The sequence below is a fragment of the Podarcis vaucheri genome, assembly GCF_965113315.1.
Source record: "Podarcis vaucheri genome assembly, chromosome: 1".
Classification (NCBI taxonomy): domain Eukaryota; kingdom Metazoa; phylum Chordata; class Lepidosauria; order Squamata; family Lacertidae; genus Podarcis; species Podarcis vaucheri.
In genome coordinates this window covers 78328518-78332010 of record NC_138759.1, presented here as the reverse complement: position 1 = coordinate 78332010, position 3493 = coordinate 78328518, and positions in this window count along the sequence as shown.

The window sequence follows — 3493 nt, the reverse complement described above, 5'->3', positions numbered from 1 at the left end:
GCTGAAATTGCTCTTCTGTTTTCCAGTACCTTTCTGCAAAGCTTGAATGTGGAGCACTTGTTATATACTAGCCCACAGTAAGTCTCAGAAGCTTCCACTCCTCTCCCAATATTGCACCAGGAGTACATGCATACATACGACGTTTTATTTGCATGCCGTCTTTCCATAGTTAAAACCATGTTCAAGGCGGCTTACAACATGAAAAAATTACATAATTAACAAACATAACAAAAGTAGTCATAAACAATCAATAAAACATCAAAAAGTACACAACCAATTGAGCAATTACCACATTAATCATAATAAGACCTAAAACAAAGATACAAGCAATTACTAGCAATGACAGCAACAAAACCCACCAACAACCACCTCCAAACAATGCCCCAGCCCTAGAGTCTGTTTGACAGCTTCAGCTTTTGTAGCTGGAGTCATTCAGGGCCCCACTCTTCCAGGCATGGAGCAGGTCCCCCAGGAGTCACAACCACAAGTAGACACTGGAGCACCACTTAGATCCCCATTTCATATTTGGGCATGAAGGAATCACTTCACTCTTGGCTGCATGGTATTTTTGCCCCCAGTGAAAGGTCAGGCTTCGGGGAATAGGCTCCCCCCCCCCCCGTGGCAGTAGATAAGAAGATCAAAGAAAGGAACGTCTTACTAGTTAGAAACTTTAATAATCAGAGTGAGAGAACAAAGAACACATCTCCTAGAAATGGTGGTGCTCCCAATTAAGGATCACACCCCTTCCATCCCTATTAATGCCAATATGTCATGCCTACATATTGTAATCTGAGTTTGTAACCTCTGTGCTCTCTATTCTGAGACTTTCTGAGCTCTTTGGGACTTTGGGGAGATCAGAGGAATGCTGTCCAACGACTGTGAATCTGTTAACCCTCTCACTTCCAGTGTTTCTTCTCCTATCTGTTCCCCATCCAGTATTTCCCAGCTTCTGCCTTTTGAACTATGCCTCTCTGCAAACCACTGTTCCAAATCTATACTGTCCTCCTGCTCCTGGGAAGATTCAGGAGCAGGGACAGGAGCAGGGGGAGTGGGTGGCTCCCACCATTCCTCCTCAGTGCAGCCCGCCCCAGCACGGTCCCTGACAGTAGGATGCTGCCTTACACCAAGTCAGACCATTGACCCATCTAGACCATAAGTGTCTGCACTGACTGGGAGTAGCTGTCAGAAAGATATCAGTCCTTCCTGGAGGTGCTGCAGATTGAAGCTGGGAACTTCTGCATTGAAAGCAGATGGTCTATCACTGAGCTACAGCCCTTCCCCAATTAAACACTTGCCTTGGCTGATGAGTCTGCCAGCTCCCTGTTCTGCCACGGACACTGCAGAGTCAGGAAGATTGTTCTCTCTATTGATCCTCCTAGGCAGCCTCCGCAGCCGCTCCTGGTGTTCGAGCTTGCCTCTGCCCACCTCCTTTCTGGTGCTGCTTGCCTCTCTTCTTCCACCCTAGCCTTTCCCATGGCTTAAGGCAGTCTCTGACGCTAGGGCTACGTCAAGATGTGAAAACCCCATTGCTGTGAGCCCTGCACATCACTTGATGGCCTGCCCATGTTATCATTTGGTTGGGCCAACAGCATCACCATACTGGTAAAAGGCAAAAGACTTATGCGATCTGAAGATAAACCAGAGTGTGCATCACCATACTGGTGAAAGGGCAAAGGCTGCCCATTTCCTAATCAGTTTATTTATATAAAAATGAAATGAAACGAAACCTATGTTTCACAGCATTTTAACCAACATGTGGCAAGGCACTTTGTACTTCCTGTGAGATATTTGCTACTGACCGTTGCTTCGGGTTACGAACATAAAATGTGAATGTGTCAAAACATATTTTCTCTGCAGCTGAGTATTTATATAGTCTTTGGAGTCTACATAACCTTTCCATAAATACATACCAACAGCTTTCTAGGTACATAAATCCCAGGTTGTCAAATGAGGACAGTTATTCAGCCTCTTGGCTATCTTCCTTCTACAAATAGGTTTCTCACAAACATGTTACAAAACTGGTATGTCTATGAGCTTTAAATTTAATGGGTGCATATCTTTATCATACTGTCTACAGATCCATTCAGACTGGAATTAAGTGAAGTCAGAGAAACATAGAATTCTACAGATAGAAAAAACATACAGACAGAAGAAACAGGAACAAATCAAGTGAGCAAAAGTCCTCTGGAAATAATGGCTCTTCCTTATGCATGTGAGATCTCTGTTGCTTCTATATATGCAAGAGTTTCCTCATTCACTTAAAGAAGATGCAGTTCAGCATATGTATTCCTTCTATAAACACAATTATCCCCTATTTAAGTGAATAGAGGGAGTCTGATTGGGTGGGGTCTTCACATAATGTAAGGAGCCAGCAGGCTGGAGTCAAAGAATCAGAGAGCAAAGCACAGGCACTACTAGGACAGCTCACAGGGGCAGGGACTGACTAGTCACCACATTGTCTCCCTGATATTGGCAGGAAGAGAAATTACAGCTAGTCAGTCCAAGAGGAATCATAATACCTAGGAAGCCAGCAGGGATTCTACCAACCCTCTATAAGATCTCTTCTACTCTTCGATCTAGGTTTGGGGAAATGTCCATGAGAGAACACAGCCCTGGCATTTGTCTGCTATTCCATCATTCACCATGGCCTGCCTCTGATCCTCATCTGCCTGTTGTGGTATCTGGCTTACCAGCCCTTCACAATGTGTTCTGTACCTGGTTGTTTCAGAACCTGACCACCTTCAAACTCCTGACGTTCCACTTTGCCTCTGTATGATTCCATTCTGGTGCCACTTGCCTCTCTTAGCTTCAGGCAGGCTCCAACTCTAGGGCTACAACAAAATGTCAAAACCTTATGGCTATGAGCACCACATATTTTTAGACCTCCATGTGTTGAGCAGAAAGGTCTGCACAGGGTTTCTAAGCATGTTCTGCTGAATATGCTTAGAAACTTCCCTTCAACCAGACACCCCAACTAATTAGGGCTTCTGATTGCAAGGAGGTTTCCAAGCAGGTTCCGTTGAACTTAGTAACTCTGTATAGGATTTTATGCTAAATATGAGACGGCATGCCTGGGGCCCCTGTCCCATCCCGTTTTCAGCCCACACACATTTCAACCCCCAACACCTAACTGAGGCTCTAGCTTCCTGCTTACCAGTATAATTTCAAAAGATATCAAGAAGATCTTAAACAGCCACATTTTCTTGGAATGTCCCAAACCCAGAACAAAGTTATACTGAGAAAGAGATAAGGCACTAACAAGGCTAGTGTAGACGGCTAATCTTGATGTGTGAATGAGTCAACAGCAGTCGTCTTTGCATTTCAAATAGCTGTTCACCATGCTTTAACTGCTTTTTGTCTAGCCAGCCAAGAGAAAAGCTCATTCTCCATAGGTCCATTATATTCAGTTTAACCAGTTGTATTTCTGTTCCTGAATCTATTGCAGAGTATGCATCATAAAAAGTCCTCTATGCCACCTACACATACACAGAGC